General features: G+C 41.9%; 1 protein-coding gene across 1 annotated transcript in view; it reads right to left on the bottom strand.

Moving 5' to 3' along the window:
- Positions 1-20302, bottom strand: part of TRHDE (thyrotropin releasing hormone degrading enzyme) — a 1599235-nt gene that overhangs the window by 500040 nt on the left and 1078893 nt on the right. The window lies entirely within an intron of this gene.

Below are 20302 nucleotides of genomic sequence, written 5' to 3'. Positions count from 1 at the left end.
AATCAGACATCATAGAGTGCATGACAGTACCTCTCTAACAAACCTAGAACCAGCCCTGCACCTCGTCTCTACATTCACTGCTCCAATTGCTCTGCTAGATCATCCTCCGTCTGGCATCCTCCTTTTGCTATAGTTCTCTCCCTGTAACTGCCACAGCTTCTAACAGAACATATGGCTAGTGACAGTCTTAAACTGAGCGCAGATACATTTTATTGAATAGCTCCCTGGCTATACTATGGTAAATGTTTAATTACATGCAATTACAAAAATATCCAGATCCAGGTGCTGGATCTAATGTAGAATATGTTTCGTGACACAAACCCTTTAAGTAATCTTGAATAACTGAATAATTTTTGGGCATCCATACATACTGTACATGTAAAAAAAAGGAAAGGATGAGTCTGTTGAATTGTTTACTGTGCATCACAGGTTACTGTCCATTGATATATGGAAAACTCAGTGGATACATTTTCCTTACAGTATTAGACTATCAAATCATGTGCATCTTTGTGTATGTTATGGAATTGATTCTAGAACCAATTTTTATATGGCCCATTGGAACATGTTTAGACATTAGTATTGGGTTTCTTTGCCCCATATTATAGAGTCAACTGCTAAATTGAGCATTCTTTCAGCCTCACAGTCACTCACTGAAAACTGATACTTATTTCATACTTATTTCAGTGGCATCCTTCAATGTGTTTGAAATCTAAAGTGATTGGACTAATTAATATATAGTACTTTATTGCTCAAAGGTTCATCAATTGCTTGCTGTCAATTCTGATGCCAAGTCCTAGGACCTCCACTTCTGATCTGTGTATTAGACAGGTAGGAGTTACATATATATATTTTTATATATATATATATATATATATATACAGTATATATATATATATAAATATATATACAGGGAGTGCAGAATTATTAGGCAAGTTGTATTTTTGAGGATTAATTTTATTATTGAACAACAACCATGTTCTCAATGAACCAAAAAAACTCATTAATATCAAAGCTGAATATTTTTGGAAGTAGTTTTTAGTTTGTTTTTAGTTTTAGCTATTTTATGGGGATATCTGTGTGTGCAGGTGACTATTACTGTGCATGATTATTAGGCAACTTAACAAAAAACAAATATATACCCATTTCAATTATTTATTTTTACCAGTGAAACCAATATAACATCTCAACATTCACAAATATACATTTCTGACATTCAAAAACAAAACAAAAACAAATCAGTGACCAATATAGCCACCTTTCTTTGCAAGGACACTCAAAAGCCTGCCATCCACTGATTCTGTCAGTGTTTTGATCTGTTCACCATCAACATTGCGTGCAGCAGCAACCACAGCCTCTGACACTGTTCAGAGAGGTGTACTGTTTTCCCTCCTTGTAAATCTCACATTTGATGATGGACCACAGGTTCTCAATGGGGTTCAGATCAGGTGAACAAGGAGGCCATGTCATTAGATTTTCTTCTTTTATACCCTTTCTTGCCAGCCACGCTGTGGAGTACTTGGACGCGTGTGATGGAGCATTGTCCTGCATGAAAATCATGTTTTTCTTGAAGGATGCAGACTTCTTCCTGTACCACTGCTTGAAGAAGGTGTCTTCCAGAAACTGGCAGTAGGACTGGGAGTTGAGCTTGACTCCATCCTCAACCCGAAAAGGCCCCACAAGCTCATCTTTGATGATACCAAACCCAAACCAGTACTCCACCTCCACCTTGCTGGCGTCTGAGTCGGACTGGAGCTCTCTGCCCTTTATCAATCCAGCCACGGGCCCATCCATCTGGCCCATCAAGACTCACTCTCATTTCATCAGTCCATAAAACCTTAGAAAAATCAGTCTTGAGATATTTCTTGGCCCAGTCTTGACGTTTCAGCTTGTGTGTCACTGAGGTGGTCGTCTTTCAGCCTTTCTTACCTTGGCCATGTCTCTGAGTATTGCACACCTTGTGCTTTTGGGCACTCCAGTGATGTTGCAGGTTCGAAATATGGCCAAACTGGTGGCAAGTGGCATCTTGGCAGCTGCACGCTTGACTTTTCTCAGTTCATGGGCAGTTATTTTGCGCCTTGGTTTTTCCACACGCTTCTTGCGACCCTGTTGACTATTTTGAATGAAACGCTTGATTGTTCGATGATCACGCTTCAGAAGCTTTGCAATTTTAAGAGTGATGCATCCCTCTGCAAGATATCTCACTATTTTTGACTTTTCTGAGCCTGTCAAGTCCTTCTTTTGACCCATTTTGCCAAAGGAAAGGAAGTTGCCTAATAATTATGCACACCTAATATAGGGTGTTGATGTCATTAGACCACACCCCTTCTCATTACAGAGATGCACATCACCTAATATGCTTAATTGGTAGTAGGCTTTCGAGCCTATACAGCTTGGAGTAAGACAACATGCATAAAGAGGATGATGTGGTCAAAATACTCATTTGCCTAATAATTCTGCACGCAGTGTATACTTAGTATGGCTAAGGGTAGCTTCTTTCTGTGCGCCATATGTATAGCATGAAATATCCTGTGGGAGTTGTCTTTTCCCTCTCGACCCTGGATAAAGCCAGACTGTTCGTGTCCTATCAAGGCTGGCAGGAGCTTGCCTAATCTACAAGCCAAAATCTTGGCCCATAGTTTTAAATCCAGGTTCAGGAGGGAAATCGGGCGGTAACTACCGCAGTTCAAAGGGTCTTTACTCTCTTTAGGTATCAGAGTGACATAGGATTCAAGCGTCTGCTTAGGCAGGGAGTTCCCTTGCATGAGTGCATTGCACATTTCCGTGAACCTAGGGATGAGGATATCCTGGAATTTTTTATGATAAGATTGCCTCTTGTTAGGGAGCATATGGAGGCAGTTCAGCGAGCCCAGAGTCAGATCTATAATCGGCAGGCTAAGGTCCGGATCTTTAATCCAGGTGATCTTGTTTTGGTTTTGGTACCGACCATGGATAGTAAGCTTCTGGTTAGGTGGCAGGGGCCCTACGAGGTACTCGAGAAAGTTGGAGATGTGAACAACAAGGTACACCAGCCAGGGCGGCGAAAGCCAAAACAGATCTACCATGTTAATTTGCTTAAGCTGTGGAAGGATAGGGAGACTTCTACGGAAGACAGCCCGCGTCCGGGTTTTCTAGGGAAAGAGGTTGCTGCCCCTTTATCTGATGCAAGGGAAGTGGTTGCTGCCATAAAAGTTGCTGACAGCCTCTCCTTTAAACAGGTTCAGGAGGCCAGGGAGTTTGTTAGTCGGAACACGGATGTAATCTCTGACCTCCCCGGACGCACTTCCACAATCCAAAATGACATTGTCACTGAACCTCAGGCCAAAGTCTGGTTAAAACCATACCCGGTACCCGAGGCTCGGTGACAAGCCATCTCGGAGGAAGTGCAGTTAATGCTGCAACTAGATGTCATTGAGGAGTCTTAAAGCCTCCATTTTGAAAGCGCTCCCGTGCTCGATTACTGAATCCCCAGGTTTTTTCCTGGCTAAACCTCATATTAAAGCTGTGTGTGGGGAGTTGACAGTGAAGTACCTTCTTCAAAGGTCCTTAACTGAGTTTGAAAAACAAATCTTGTCACCACTCTCTGCTGTTAAGAAAGTGGCAAAGCTCTACCCTGTGGTGGGAGGTGAGGGTGATTCTCTGAAGCCTGTGTACATCAGGGAGTGGGAAAAAGAGTTAGATAAGGTCCTGACAGAAACTGAAGTAAAACAGATACTAAGAGGTTCACATGGTTTTTCTCGCTGCACCCGTCTACAGGAGAACCACTTCAAACTCCTATCAAGGTGGTATAATTTTTGTACAAAAGAGGCCTGACGTCTACCAGAGAATGCTGGAGGTGTGGTGATGGCGTAGGCTCCCTATTGCACATTTGGTGGAATTGCCCGCAGATCCAGCCCTATTGGAGGGAAGTGGAAGCATTGATTAGGAAGCTCACAACTCCTTGTTTTAAACTTACATTGGAAATAATAGCACTTGCGCTTCCAACACCACAATACTCCCCTTCAAAAAAGAATCTGATCTCACATATCATAGCGGCAGCTAAAGCATTAATTCCTCTACACTGGCTTGATACTAATCCCCCCTCCGTACATGAAATGACGGCTAAGGTGACTCAAATCTGCAGGTTTGAGGAAATGTCTAGCTGGATTGACAGGACACACAATAAATACGCAAATATCTGGAACCCTTGGAGATCTCTGACGTAGGTGAGCCCTAACTTTGCAGATACAACAATCTTAGGACTTGGTCTATGATATTTAGATGCTTTCCCCCCCTCTACCCTTCTTCTTCTTGCTCTTAATCTTAATCTGAACTCTTCCCTCTTTCTCTATTCTTCCTCTGGCTTCAGTTTTTATTCTACGACTTATATATGGCTTGGTTGGAGAGCAGTATTGACACTCTGAAAAAAAGAACATCCATGCTCTCCTCATCCCACTTAGTCGCTGATTGTAGCCATATTGATTTGTTAAACATTTGGTCCCATGTATTTAATTTAAATGTCTGCTACTGTATGACGTGTGAAGCTTAATCACAATTGCACTCATCTATTTGTCATACGAATGCATACTTGTTACTTAACTATATGAAAATGAAAAATAAAGAATATATAAATGAAAAAAACAAGCGTCTAGGCCAGAAACTGGGGATAAAGGTCACCTCCTGACAATTTCCTACCAGCTCTCCCTGGACTTCTGTGCCCACGTTCAGACCCTAAAGGGGGGAATCAACGTGCCCCTGTGCCTAATGCTAAAGATTCCCTAAAGTCCCTAAGATGGTGGAAAGGGGGAAAGAGGCAGCCTGCTTCCTCAGGACCTGAAGGAGGCAGGTGTCTCTCTAACAGCCTAGACAGAACACAAAAAGGAAACCAAAACCAACTTATCTTGTGGCTGAGCAGAAACAGAAAATCCACCTTTCCTCAGAGCAAGATAGAAGCTATAACCTGCACAGGACACTGGGAAGGGTTGTAATTTAAACTCATACAAACGACCCCACTCAGTGCACCTAAAGGAAGGCAGATACAGCTCAACTCCAAGCCCAAAACAAACAAAAAACTACACACGTGCTGATAACCTGGCAGACCTCCGCACATAACCTTAGCAGGGCATGACAGTACGCCCCCCCCCTTCTACAGGTGACCTCCGTACACCCCGGCCCAACTTTATCCGGATGGGCCCTGTGAAAGGCCCTCACCAGTCGGCTGGCACTAACATCCACAGCCGGAACCCACCACATCCTCTCCTCGGGGCCGTATCCCCTCCAGTGTACCAGGTACTAAAGGGAACCCCGAATAACACGTGAGTCGAGAACCCTAGAGATCTCGAACTCTAAATTGCCATCAACCAGAACAGGGGGAGGAGGCAATGGTGATGTTTCCACTGGTTTCACATATTTCTTCAGTAAAGACCTGTGGAAAACATCATGGACCCTCCAGATCTGCGGAAGATCCAGACGAAACGCCACTGGATTGACAACCGCAGATATTTTGTAAGGTCCAATAAATCTTGGACCCAGTTTCCAAGATGGTACTATCAGTTTAATATTTTTAGTAGATAACCACACCAGATCACCCACACACAGGTCCGGATTAGTCATACGTCTCCTGTCAGCCATTCGCTTATACCTCTCACCCATCTTCTTCAAATTCACTTGGATTCTCCGCCAGATAGAAGACAAGGCAGAAGAAAATATCTCCTCCTCTGGCATCCCACAGGAACCAGTCCCAGAAAAGGTACCAAACTGAGGATGAAAACCATATGCGCCAAAAAATGGCGACTTACCCGTGGACTCCTGCCTACAGTTATTCAAAGCAAACTCTGCTAGGGATAAGAATGAGGACCAGTCCTCCTGGTTCTCAGCCACAAAACACCTCAAGTAGGTCTTCAGGTTTTGGTTAGTACACTCTGTCTGCCCATTCGACTGCGGATGAAAAGCCGAAGAGAACGAAAGTTGAATACCAAGACGAAAGCAGAACTCCCTCCAAAACCTGGAAACAAACTGTGTGCCCCTATCAGAAACCACATCCGAGGGAATGCCATCAACAAAAACCTGAGCAAGAGTCTTAGCATTGGGAAGACTAGCTAACCATACAAAGTGAGCCATTTTACTAAAACGGTCCACAACCACCAAAATCACAGTTTTCCCGGAGAAACTCGGCAGATCAGTAATAAAGTCCATAGACAAGTGCGTCCAAGGACGAGATGGAATAGACAAAGGAAGAAGTGAACCAGAAGGTCGAGTGTGAGCAACCTTTGACCGTGCACAGGTCTCACAAGCTGCTACGTAATCCTCAACACTCTTACGTAACCCGGGCCACCAGAACCTCCGGGAAATAAGATCAAAGGTGGACTTGCCACCAGGATGTCCAGAAAGGACAGTATTGTGATGTTCCTTGAATACCTTGTATCGCAGTCCAGCAGGAACAAACAACCTCCCTGGGGGACAAGAATCAGGAGCCCCCTCCTGGGCTCCCAACAACTCCATCTCCAACTCGGGGTACAGAGCGGAGACCACCACCCCATCAGCCAAAATCGGAGCAGGATCCTCTGAATCACTTCCCCCAGGAAAACTATGAGACAATGCATCTGCCTTGACATTTTTAACCCCCCGGGCGAAAAGTAACCACAAAATTTAACCTAGTAAAGAACAGTGACCATCTAGCCTGTCTAGGATTCAGACACTTTGCAGATTGCAGGTAGGCTAAATTCTTATGATCAGTATATACCGTAACGGGATGAGATGCCCACTCTAACCAATGACGCCATTCCTCAAAGGCCAATTTGATAGCCAGCAATTCCCTATCTCCTACGTCATAATTCCTCTCGGCGACCGAGAGCTTCTTGGAAAAAAAAACACACGGATGCCATTTGCCAGGAGATGAACCCTGCGACAACACTGCTCCAACCCCCACCTCTGATGCATCCACCTCCACCACAAATGGCTGAGACACATCGGGCTGTCTCAGAATGGGAGCAGATGCAAAACATTCCTTAATAGCCGAAAAGGCCTGCAATGCCTCATCCGACCAGACAGAGAAGTCAACGCCTTTCCTAGTCATATCGGTCAAAGGTTTTACAATGGTAGAGTAGTTCAAGATTAATTTTCTATAATAATTGGTAAACCCCAAAAACCGCATCAAAGCTTTCTGATTCTCCGGTCGGTCCCATTCCAGAACCGCCCGGACCTTTTCCATGCGAAAACTAGAGTCAGAAAGCACATATCCCTGAAACGGAAGCTCCTAAAACAGAAAACACACATTTCTCCAATTTAGCATATAATTTATTCTCCCGAAGGATCGACAATACCTGTCTCACGTGATCCTGATGGGTCTTCAGATCAGGAGAGTAAATTTGTATGTCATCCCAGTAAATTACAATGAACCTTGCCACAAAATGATGGAAAATGTTATTGACAAATCGTTGAAACACCGCTGGTGCGTTAGTTAACCCGAAAGGCATAACCAAATTCTCGAAATGACCCTTGTGCGTATTGAAGGCCATTTTCCACTTATCCCCCTCCTTGATTCTGATCAGATTGTAGGCCCCTCTTAAATCTAACTTGGAGAAAACCTTGGCTCCAACAATTTGATCCAAATGGTCAGAAATCAAAGGAAGGGGATACGGATCATGGACTGTCGTTCAATTCCCGGAAATCCAAACAAGGTCTAAGCGATCCATCCTTTTTCTTTACAAAGAATAAACCAACTGCGACCGGAAACTTAGATGGCCTAATATGACCCTTTGCCAAACTCTCGGCAATATACTTCCGCATGACCTCTCTTTCGGGTTGAGAAAGATTGTATAGCCTAGACTTTGGCAACTTAGCCCCTGGGATGAGATTAACCGGACAATCATATTCACGATGAGGAGGCAACTCCTGAGCCCCACCCTCCAAAAAGACATGCACAAAATCTGAGAGATACTGAGTTAGAACCGTAGTAGACACCCCTGAGATAGATGCACTAAGACAATTGTCCAAACAAAATTCACTCCAACCAATGATCTGCCTTGCCTGCCAATCTATAGTTGGGTTATGTTTTATCAACCACGGTAAACCTAAGACCATAGGAGCGGGCAAGTCCTTCATGACAAAACAAAAAAAGATCTCAACATGTGAATCACCCACCCTTAACTGAATACCATGATCAATATGAGTGAGACTCCTTTGAGAAAGAGGAGAAGAATCAATTGCGAACACCGGAATCTCTCTTTCTAAAGTGCAAGTACTTAAGCCCAGATTTTGAAGAAAAAGAAAATCAATAAGGTTTACCCCAGCACCACAGTCAATGAATACTTCAAAATTTAATTTTCCTGAGTCTAGCACCACCATATCTGGAAGGAGAAAACGAGTATTGCAGGGAGATTAAAAACCTGCTTGCTCCGACACCCCATTCACACAACCAAGAGTCAGGGATGTTTTTTTTTTTTCTTTATGGAAACCTCTATGTGGTTCTTTATCATCAACATGCGGTTTAACAAAAGGACAAGCATAAACAAAATGACCACTTTCTCCTACACTGTCTCTATCCATTCTTGCATCTGGGTAACGTACTCAATAACACTTTTATACGGAATTGGTTGTTGTTCCCATGCCTCTTTTGCTACATCCAAGAGACCGCGAGGGTGTCTGCCATATAGCAGTTCGAAGGGCTAGAACCCAGTAGAGGACTGGGGTATCTCTCGCACTGCAAACATGAGATAGGTAAGAAGGTCCCTGTCCTTCCCATCTTTAGCCACCACCCTTTTCAACATATTTTTTAATGTTTGGTTAAACCTTTCTACCAGACCGTCCATTTGTGGATAGTAAATGGACGTCCGTAGCTGTCTTATGTGCAGCAACTTACAGAGTTCCCTCATCACCGTGGACATAAAAGGGGTCCCCTGATTGGTCAAAACCTCTTTAGGTAGTCCAACTTGGGAAAACATCTCCATTAACTCCGTAGCTATGAGTTTGGCCGATGTATGTCGCAGTGGCGTAGTCTAGAATGATTAAGAAGTGTTGCCGCCATCTGGAGGACTTCAGTACGGGGCCTATGAGATCCATAGCTATTCTGTCAAACAGTACCTCGATAATCAGGAGAGGAACTAGGGGACTACGGAAATGTGTCTGGGGGCTAGTTATCTGGCAGGTCAGGCAAACTCTTCTACTCTTCAGGCAATATCTAAGACGAGTTTGTGATAAGCCTTGGGGACCACCAACTTTTCAATATGCTCTGATGAACTTACTTGGCCCCAGGTTGTTGTGGTCCACCATCTACTATTAACACATTCTCCCAGGCTCGGGATAGGGTTAGGTCTTGTTGTTGTATGGTACCAAAATTATCCCCGGAGACATTGAGGTCTGCCAATTCAGGACCCGGAGACAAGTCCTCCACGTCTCCCACCATCATACTCAGCGGGGTTGTCTACCTCTCTTCCACTGAAGTGGCGGTCACCCCTACCACTGGCCCTTTGGCCTCGGGTTTCCAGGGTTGTGGTCTCCACCCTGAGCAAGGCCACTCTGCTGGGGTTACCCGTGTCTCATGGGTATCAGTAATTCTCATAGCAGGCCACAGTGCTGGGAAGTCCAGGAAGTCTCTCCCTATTATGAGATCATAATGTAGATTTGTGGCGACAGCCAACTCGTGTGTCCATCTACCAGCCACCGTGGTTAGAGATATCAGAGTAGTGGGGTAGACTTTTAAGTCTCCATGGATGCACATCCCCCGACTTTCCAGCCAGTATTCTCAGTGGACCGCGCCAGGGCAGTCCTTACTCCTCGAGTCCAGCAGAGCCTCCGCTGGAGTGTCTCCCACTTCTACCTGGCACAAGTGATCTAGAGACTCTGGGGTACCTGTTGCAGTCAGCCTCCTGGCATATAGCGACTGACGGTAGCAATAGTTAGTGTCCATGGGCTCAACCCGATGGGGACAGTCAGCCATTACATGGCCAGGCTCTTGACACCACCAGCAGACGATCGGAGCCAGGTTCCCCATGGGTACATCCCACAGGGGTTTTATCAGCTCAAATCTCCGGGCCTGGGGTAGAGATATCCGGGGTTTGCAGACCCTCCTCCCAACAGAACCCTCCTTTAGATTCCTGGTAGCTTCATAGCGTTCCGCCAGGTCCACCATCTCAAGGCCATTGCCAGGAGACACCTGACCGATCCAGTGCTGGAGAGGGTATGGCAAAGCCCTACAGAACATATCGGCTAGCAGACGATCCAGCATAGCAGTGGGACTCAGCACCTCAGGCTGTAGCCATTTTTGCAAGAGGTGAAGTAAGTTATAATACTGGGGTCTTGCAGGCTCAGCCGGGTTGAACACCCACTGATGCACCCGCTGGGCCTGGACCAACACATTCACCCCCTGTATGGCCAGTATCTCACCCTTGACTTTCTGGTAGTCAGCCAGTTGATCGTCCGGCAAGTCGAAATAGACCCGCTCGGAATCGGATGCCAGGAACGGAGTGATGACCTCAGCCCACTGGTCTCGGGGTAGCTTCTCCTTTGTGGTCAACTTCTCGTACATTGCCAGGTAGATTTCGACATCATCTGCGGGTGTCATCTTGGGGATCGCCGCACAGACCGCTTTCCAGGCATCGTGGGCGCTCAGGGTTGCTCCTGCCATCTGCAAAGCCATCACGTGTTGTAGCAGCAGCTGGTTTGTTTCTTTCTGATGTCTGTTAGCCTCCCGCTGTTGCAGATTTGTTTCTTGCTACTGTTTGTTAGCCTCCACGAGGGCCTTCATTACCACCTTCATTTTGTCAAGGTAGTAGTAGAAGATAAGACCGGCACTCAATGGATTGCAATTTCTCTTCTTTATTGGTCACATAGGGTGCAATTGTGACGCTTTTTGGCTCTAGTGATGAGCCTTTCTCAAACAGAGAGAAAGGCTCATCACTAGAGCCAAAACACATCACAATTGTACCCTATGTGACCAATAAAGAAGAGAAATTGCAATCCAGTGAGTGCCGGTCTTATCTTCTAATATGTGTATGGGAAGCCAACCCCTGACACGTGCACCACGCCACTGAGAGTAACGGAGTGCCGTCTGTGTTTTTTCTGGACTCCATTTTGTCAAGGGTCACGGGTTGAAATTTAGCGGGTTTAATGCAAGACATACAACCGTGCCCGGCGGGGGAAAAAAACTAAACAACAACAATATTTTGGCACTTCCTCCTGTTGCCCAAATCCTTCACCAATTGTGGGGATTCGCTTCGGTAGTTAGGATAAGCAGGCGCAGTACAGAGGCAAAATACAAGTTTGTAGTTCAAACTTCAGTGTTTATTCACACATGGTGCCAAAAACAAAACTTCACTTTTGCAGTGTTGGTGTTACTTCACACCCAATGGCAAGTTAAAATAACAAAAAGTCACCTTGGTGGCAGTTCTGCCTCAGAAAGTCCAAATACAGGCTTTAGACGGCCTGTTCCTCTGACACATGGGTGTCTGTATCTGTTCCTTGCAAGCCTAGCAGAGCTTATCTACGTCTGTTCCATGTCCCGCTATTGTCTGTCTGGCAGTCCTTACTGCCTCGGTTATTCCGTTCATGTCTGCTTCTGTTCTTGTTTTATGTCTGCCTCAGGAAGGGGTTCCCTGGCTTCCTCGGAGGGGGATTCACCATCCGTGTGCAGCTCTGCCTGGGGCCGCTTTGCTTCTATTGCTTGCGGCGCAGGTAACTGCTTCTGCCTTTGTTATGCCTTGCCTGTCTGTGCATCTGTATCAGTATCGCTGTTTGTCTCTGCTGGTACCTTTGTTGGTATCTTCCGGTCTGCTGGTACCATTGTTGGTGTCTTCTGGTCTGCTGGACTAGCTGCCACTTACTCGGTTTACGCTCTGGAGTCGCCCCTGGCAACTACTGTGGCTCAAGTCTATTCTCACCACCAGAGGTGCAAGTGAAGACCTAGTGTTGCTTAGTTACGCCCCTCCAGACTATTGCCGGTCAGTGGCACAGTAGGTACGCACCCGCTGGTTCGTTAAACAGTGCGTATATATTTTTTCTTTTTTTAATGAAATACGCCCCTATGCGCTTTAAACAGAAATAACTGCAACAGTGCAGTGCGTACATATTTTTCTTGTTGGACTGAAATAGGTCACTATAGGCTTTGACCAGAAAACAATCAAAGAGTAAAGTGCGTATATATTTTTCTTGTAGTTCTGAAATACTCCCCTATATACTTTCACCAGAAATAACTGCAATAGTACAGTGCGTGCATATGTTTCTTTTTAATGAAATATGCCACTATACACTTTAAACAGAAATAACTGCAACAGTGCAGTGCGTATATATTTTTCTTGTTGGACTGAAATTGGCCACTATACGCTTTGACCAGAAAACAAAGAGTGAAGTGCGTATATATTTTTCTTGTAGTTCATAAATACGCCCCTATATGCTTTCACCAGAAATAACTGCAACAGTGCAGTGCACATATATTTTTCTTGTTGTACTGAACTATGCCCGTATACGCTTTTACCAGAAATAACTGCAACAATGCAGAGCGTATATATTTTTCTTTTTTTAATGTAATATGCCCCTATACGCTTTAAACAGAAATAACTGCAACATTGCAGTGCGTATATATTTTCTTTATTTACCGAAATACGTCCCTATATGCTTTCACCAGAAATAACTGCAGCAGTGCAGTGTGTATATATTTTTCTTGTTGTACTGAAATACGTCCCTATACGCTTTCACTAGAAATAACTACAACAGTGCAGTGCATATATATATTTCTTTTTTTTACTGTAATACGCCCCTATATGCTTTAAACAGAAATAACTGCAACAGTGCAGTGCGTATATATTTTTCTTTTTTGACTGAAATACGTCCCATAAACGCTTTCAACAGAAATAACTGCAGAAGTGAACTGAGAATATATTGTTCTTCTGGTACTGAACTACGCCCTATACGCTTTCACCAGGAAAAAACGAAACAGTGCAGTGCGTATATATTTTTATTTTTTTACCGAAATACGTCCCTATATGCTTTCAACAGGAATAACTGCAGCAGTGCAGTGCGTATATATTTTTCTTGTTGTACTGAAATACACCCCTATACGCTTTCACCAGAAATAACTTCAACAGTGCAGTGCGTATATATTTTTCTTTTTTTACTGTAATACCCCCCTATATGCTTTAAACAGAAATAACTGCAACAGTGCAGAGCGTATGTATTTTTCTTGCTGTACTGAAATACGCCCCTATACGCTTTCAACAGAAAAAACTGCAACAGTGCAGTGTGTATATATTTTTTTATTTTTTATTGTAATATGCTCCTATATGCTTTAAACAGAAATAACTGCAACAGTGCAGTGCATACATATTTTTCCCATTGGACTGAAATATGCCCCTATACGCTGTCACCAGAAATAACTGAAACAGTGCAGTGTGTATATATATATATATATTTTTTTTACTGTAATACGCCCCAATACACTTTAAACAGAAATAACTGCAACAGTGCAGTGTGTATATTTTTTTCTTTTTTTACTGAAATACACCCCTATACGCTTTCACCAGAAATAACTACAACAGTGCAGTGCGTATATATATTTTTCTTGTTGTACTGAAATACGCCCCTATACGCTTTCAACAGAAATAAGCCACTAAAGGCTTTTCAACAAAACACTTTCAGCCCAATAACAAAAAGCTTGAATGACAGAGCTGTCTAATGAGTATTTGGATCCCCAGTCGTTCCCTGCACTTGTAAATCACTTTCCTATCAATGTCCCTAGCGCATTCTGATGTCTGTCCCTGCACTAAGATGATGTGAAATGATTCCCCCCCTATCCTTTCCCTGCACTTATAAATCGTTTTTTCTGTATTTTTTTTCTACACTAGTTTTTTCACTTGCGTCCCTAGCACCTTCACACGTCTGTCCCTGCACTCTGAACGCTGGAAAATGGCAGAATCTAATATGGCTGTCATATTTATAGGGCTGTGACATCACAGGGCTGGCTGCTGATTGGCTGCATGCAGGCATGTCAATCTGGGTGATCCCGCCTACCCAGAGTTCCTTGCCCCATGTCCTCAGTCCTCACATGGGTAGCCACCATTTTAGAAAAATTGTGATTCATTACCACAATGCGCAAGGAAATTTGCATTAGTTGTGAATCAAACTTTTCCAGAAATTCGGATAGAATTCCACTTCGTCAGCTTTGATTCGCTCATCTCTAATCAATATATAGTACAAATATATAATAAAGTTATCGATAAAAAAATATGAATTTTACCTGCGTAGTGTACTGTGCAATATTTGACAGTAAAGACAATTACTGCATATATAAAAAAATAAGGATGAGTGAAATGACACAAGGCATTGATTTGTCCTGCGGCAATTGTAATAACATTGACACTGTTGAGTTATCAACCTGAGGCTGATTTAGAGCAGCTAAGTCTCTCTAGAGACTGAAAAAATGATTCTGTCTACACTGCAGTCATTTTGTACCTCTGCAAAGGGCAAACTACCTCGGCATCAAAGAAAGCTATGTATTCTAGTCATCTTACATGTGTTGTATGTGGACTACCAAACATTAAATGGAATCCAATTCTATCATCACACAATTCCCAAAGCCAATTTAAGTCTCTTTGCCACATGGAATAGAGATTACTTTTAATTAGGTTTACTTTTCACAGCAGGGTTCAACCTCATCTACTCCATAGTTATAAAAAATAAAATAAAAATTCCAATCTGCTCCAATCTATCTATCTATCTATCTATCTATCTATCTATCTATCTATCTATCTATCTATCTGTCTGTCTTGCTATCTATCAATCTCTCGTATTTATCTATCTATCTATTTAATCTATCTACCTATCTATCTATTTAATCTATCTATCTCTCGTATCTATCGATCTATCTATCATCTGTTACAGTCAATGTGGTACATCTGCTCCAATATATCTATCTATTGTATCTATCTATTGTATCTATCTATCTATCTATCTATTATCTATCTATTTTATCTATCTCTCGTATCTATCTATCTATCTATCTATCTATCTATCTATCATCTGTTACAGTCAATGCGGTACATATATCCACATTTTCATAATGATTTTTAAGTAATGTAATCAGTCACATGAAATGATTGCTTAGACCTGAGAATTAAAAAATAAATAAAACTATTCTCTTAACCCCTTAAGGACCGGGTCATTTTTCACCTTAAGGACCAGACAGATCTTTTCAAATCTGACACATGTCACTTTATGTGGTGATAACTTTAAAACGCTTTTACTTATCCAGACCATTCTGAGACTGTTTTCTCGTCACATATTGTACTTCATGAAAGTGGTAAATTTGAATCAAAATATTTCATTTTTATTTTTAAAAAATACCAAATTTACCAAAACTTTTTAACAATTTGCAACTTTCCAAATTTAAGTTTCTCTGCTTTTAAAACAGATAGTGATACTTCATATAATAGTTATTACTTTACATTTCTTATATGTCTACTTCATGTTTGGATCATTTTGTGAATGCCATTTTATTTTTTGGAGACGTTAGAAGGCTTAGAAGTTTAGAAGCAAATCTTGAAATTTTTCAACAAAATTTCCAAAACCCACTTTTTAAGGACCAGTTCAGGTCTGAAGTCACTTTGTGAGGCTTACATAATAGAAACCACCAAAAAATGACACCATTTTAGAAACTGCACCCCTCAAGGTATTAAAAACTGATTTTAGAAATGTTGTTAACCCTTTAGGTGTTCCACAAGAATTAATTGAAAATGGAGATGTATTGTAATGCATTTCCTGTTAGTGTATTACACAGAGTATTACACTAACAGGTTGCCTAGGAGATGCAGCCTAAAGCGTTAAGGGGTAAAAGGGGTTGTGTCACTTTAGCAAGCTATGCTTGTACACTATTTTTAAAAGTGCTGGCCTCTCTGGTGGCCGGGACTGTGGGAGCACACATAGCTTGATGCTTTTTCCTATAGTGAACAAACATGGCCACTGCTGCTGGATTTCAGGGTGGTCATAACCAAGGAAATGAGCAGTGTATAATTTGATGGAAAATTGATCCAGCCAGCAAAGGAAGCAATATGGAGAATCACAATTTATTAGTAAGTGGTTTTTATTAACTTTTTCTACATAATAAATGCTATTTGCTGAAGTGATGCAACCCCTCAAGCAATACAGTCTAGTATTAATACGAATAGTACACTAGTCTTTTCCCCAGTTCAAAGTTACATAGTTGTTAAAGGTGTTGTCCGGGTTCAGAGCTGAACCAGGACATACCCATAATTTCACCCAGGCAGCCCTCCTGATGTTAGCATCGGAGCATTGCAGGGCAAGCAATCTTTTATTTACAATAACGCACTGCCTTTCCACTCAGCAGTGTGTTTAGTGGAGTCACCAGCTCTGATGGGCAGGCTTTAGCGCTGCCCTAGCCTTTTTTCAGGCTAGGGCAGCGCTAAAAACCCCCCATCAGTGTCGGTGACGTCACCGGGCTCACTGCTGGGTGGAAGCCTCCATCTGGCAGTCCTAAGGAGAGCCTCGTACGTCACCAGAACTCCAGTAAATAACTTTGCCCTGCGCGATTTAGTGCAGGGCAAAGGAGAACATCGGAGCATGTACTGCTCCGATGCTCAAGTCAGGGGGGATGCCTGGGTGAAAATGGGCATATGTTCAGCTCTGAACTCGGACAACCCCTTTAAGATTGGAAAAAGACAAAATTCCAAATCCAACCTGTAATCCTTTTTATCCATGGAACAAATCCCTGGATCAATGTCTATCTTCCTTTCAAAAAGGGATTTGTCCAAAGGGAAAGGGTGTCTAGAACTTCATTGCTATACATTGTCATAAGCCTAAATGTTATTTTGAATTAAAAAGTAATTTAAACTTTTTTTTGAAGCCATCTACTGTATTTGCTGTGATCAGCTCCTGCGGCAGGCTATTTGAGAGATTTACAGCCCTTACAGTAAAGAATGCTTATTGCCTCTTATGACTGAATCTTTTTTTTCTTCAGGTGTAGGGAGTGGCCCCCTGTCTTTTGAGGGAGTTTAACATAGAATAGCTTTTCTTGATATTTTATGTATGCTCACATACATGCCCTGTTAATGAATATAGTGGAAGGATTTAAACAAGACTATAGGCATGATGTATGGTCTAAAGTCCTTATTATCTATATAGTTCATTTAGAAACCTGTGATAAATAAATTGACAAACAGAATGCTCTTTCAATTCATAGATATCTCTCCTGTCTTCTCCATAAACATAAACACCTGGTTCAACCAAGTGGATACATTGGAGAAAGCTGGCTTAACTCCTAAGAGAACAAAAGGGTTGAGCATTGATATTAAATATGGCTGATCCATCTCTTCCCCCGATATCATGTGTTGGGGAGAATGTAGTGCTGCCTTTACACATTAGATCATCAGCCAGCCACACTGAAAAGGGCATGTTTGGCTGACAATATTTTAATATGTATGCAGACTTTAAGATCACAGACTGCACTAGGGTTATCTTCTCATATGTATTTATTACATATTGGATTATTATTATTATGGCTGAATTTCCTCCTTAAACTTTACAATCTAAGGACATATATAATAAGATATTAAAAATACTCGTCAGCCAGAATATTAGTATATATTATAGCTTAGAATCATTCTGGTTCTGTGTAACAGGTTACTCTCATCTCTTCCTCGATTCAGTTTCCAGTGAACCCAACATTTCCTCATTTCATCAGAGATGATTTCTAGCCTTTGACATGACCTTTGTCATATTTGGAGCACCTTCTTCATAGAGTAAAAGAAGTTCAATGCAGTTTACAGCATCATTTAGAGTATTCACTTTATACAATAAATGAAGTTCAATGAAGTTCTGCTCTTGCAAGTGCCCTCCAGGTGGTGCATCACTGTAACTCTGATCTCTGTATGGAGCTGCTTCACAGATCCTCCCCTTTGCTCTGAATGACAGATGTACTGGTCTCCTGGTTTGATGCTACAGTGATGTGCTTGGATTCAGAACCTCACTGCTGCAGCCAAGCATTGTCATCAGCTGTAGAGGACAGAGATTGGCTGCAGTGGTCATGTGAGGTATTAAGGCACATATTTGCAACAGCAGGAGTACCGGAAGAGCAGAAAACAGTGTGGAGTAAGGGGTGAGATCTGTATATGAAGGTTCTTATTTTAAAACATTGTCAGGGTTGTCCAAGAATTTTAAATATCCTAAATAATCCCTTTAAGGACTCCATAATTGAAAAATAATTATTATTACAATATTAATGCCGATAATAATATTGAACCATACTTTTTGCTCAACTGTACAGTATAAACTGTATATAGTAAAACCACCATAATTACACTCCTACCCTAAAGAGCAGAGCAGGCTTGTTACTAACCTCTGGTAGATCTGCAATCTGAAAGAAGACTATCTTAATCAGATACCAATTTTATTTTATACTGCACATGCAAAACTTCTGTATGTGCAACATTTTGCCAACCAAGAGTAAAATTTTTTGGTGCCTGTAAATTGATGTACACAATATAATCACACTTAAGCCTGGTTCATACGTCAATGTTTAGGTCAGTGTTTGATCAATGATTTCCATCAGCGATTGTGAGCCAAAACCAGAAGTGGTAAGGTATAATGGAAAGATTTACACCTGTTCTGTGTTATTGACCCACCCCTGGTTTGGCTAACAATCACCCATGGAAATCTCTGACCAAACACTGGCCCAAACTGTGACTTGTGAACTGGGCGTTATTAAGCCATTATAAAATAGGATGATAGGAAGAAAAAGGCTAAAATGTTTGTATTCAGTGACATTTATTCTCTTCTATAAACAAACCCCTATCATAGCTAATAACAAATGTACTGGATTGTAATATGCTTTGTGCAAATATCATTAATGCATCAAACAAAGAGAGGAAACACAAAATAATATAATAAAGAAGGGCAAACATAACTAATGCCTCTTGTCTTATTTAGTTTGACTCAAATCTCATATTATATGTAAACACATTCCAAATTAGTTAATGACAATACATCTCATGTGCATGGCTTCAAAGTAATTGTTTTCTTCAGATGTTGCTAAAATTACTAAAACTATTTTAATAAGTAAATAAATCTATAGGATTACTTTTTTCTGTAAAAATGATATATGGTATACAACCGTGAGTTAAAAAAAAAAAAAAAATTGAAACTGCAAGATTCAGCTACATCCTAAAGGGGATAAAAATAATTTACTAAAAGACGTTACTTATATAAATCTGGTTTTCCCTCCTATATGCAGACTGATGATAAATCATTTCAAATATTTTTAAGAAGTACTGTATGCATGAGTCACACAGGAAGAAAAAGCTTCAAGCTCAGCAGGAAAGTCACATAATACCTTTTTTCATATAATTGTTTTAGTAATACATATTCAAAGCACAGGATGATTACATCTGTTACATTGTCTGGAAAAGAAACACAGGATTTCACATAAGAAACCAGTAAAAAAAAATGTAGTCAAAGGACTAATTTACATATTCACACAGGTACCATGATTGAAGTTAGAACAAAATATTCATATACTGTAGTGTTATAGACTAGACTGTCAATGGAGGTCATGGGATTCATATAGAAGACACAAAGTTGCTATGATTGCCTATGAAATGTTAGTATGGTGGTAGAGCAAATTAGAAGGGTATAAAGAGTGAGTGGAGAGGCGCATGGCAAACCCAGACCTGATGGAACCACTATGTTTACACACAAAGGGAGCTCTTCTGAAAGGGGTGGTGTAGTGCACAGATATCGATGACCTATTGTCAGGATCAGCGGGGATCAGACTCCCAGCACTACTGGCAATCAGGTGTTTGAAGAGGCTGCAATGCTGGTGTGAGCTCTGCATCTTCTTCACTGTTTAACTCGTATCAGCAGTGCAGTATAACTACAACTGTCATCCCTTTTAAGTTAATGGGATGAGCAGTTATAGTTACTTAAACTGCATGGCTGCTACAATCTTAACGGCGCGCAGTTAAACAGTAAAGATACAGCAGCACTCACACTGTGGCCTCTTCAAACAGCTGAAAGGCTAGGGTGACGGGGGTCAAACCCCCACCAATCTCCTATCCTGATGACCTATCCTGAATTAAATATACCCGGAGTTGAGATTTAGGGTGGGTTCACACTAGCATTAGGGATTCCGTTATAGGCTTTCTGTTATAACAGGGTTATAACGGAACATAACGGAATCCATAGGATGGAATGCAAAACAGAAGCCTTTAAGAGGCATTCCGTTTTTCTCCGTCCTAATAGAAGTCTATGGGAAAACATAACGGATCCGTCTGGGTCCCGTTATGCAAGACGGAAAACAAAGCCAGGACGTTGTTTTCCGTCTTGC

This window comes from Bufo bufo, chromosome 1 (assembly GCF_905171765.1).
Source record: "Bufo bufo chromosome 1, aBufBuf1.1, whole genome shotgun sequence".
NCBI classification, from domain to species: Eukaryota; Metazoa; Chordata; class Amphibia; order Anura; family Bufonidae; genus Bufo; species Bufo bufo.
Note: the sequence above shows the minus strand (reverse complement) of the source record. Positions and strands in the feature narration are given on the sequence as shown.